The sequence below is a fragment of the Pygoscelis adeliae genome, unplaced genomic scaffold, assembly GCF_000699105.1.
Source record: "Pygoscelis adeliae isolate BGI_AS28 unplaced genomic scaffold, ASM69910v1 Scaffold1000, whole genome shotgun sequence".
NCBI classification, from domain to species: domain Eukaryota; kingdom Metazoa; phylum Chordata; class Aves; order Sphenisciformes; family Spheniscidae; genus Pygoscelis; species Pygoscelis adeliae.
The window spans coordinates 208,015-208,330 of NW_008823952.1; the positions used below are offsets into that span (position 1 = coordinate 208,015).

The window sequence follows — 316 nt, forward strand, 5'->3', positions numbered from 1 at the left end:
GGGGGGGGGGGGGTTTTTTTCAGGGGTGTGGTTTTTTTTTTTATAATCTAGTGTTACTTGCTGCAGGATTGTTGATGTTTGCAGCTGGAGCCCGGCGTCTGCAGATCCCAGGGCTGTTTTCTTGGGTTGCATAAAATGTGTGTATTTCATCGGGTTACATACGGATTTCTTGTGTACGGATTTATTGTGTACATTGAGGGTAAGCGGGTTCCAGTCGCTGCTGCTTTATGAATTCATCAGATTTAGGTGGAGACGAAGTTTTCCCGTGTGCCTGTGGGGAGCCATGGGGCACCACAGCCCGTCCCCCTTACCCCCC

General features: G+C 50.0%; 1 protein-coding gene across 1 annotated transcript in view; it reads right to left on the reverse strand.

The window, feature by feature from the left end:
• TMPRSS12 (transmembrane (C-terminal) protease, serine 12) overlaps nucleotides 1-316 on the reverse strand; it is a 6,144-nt gene that overhangs the window by 5,333 nt on the left and 495 nt on the right. The window lies entirely within an intron of this gene.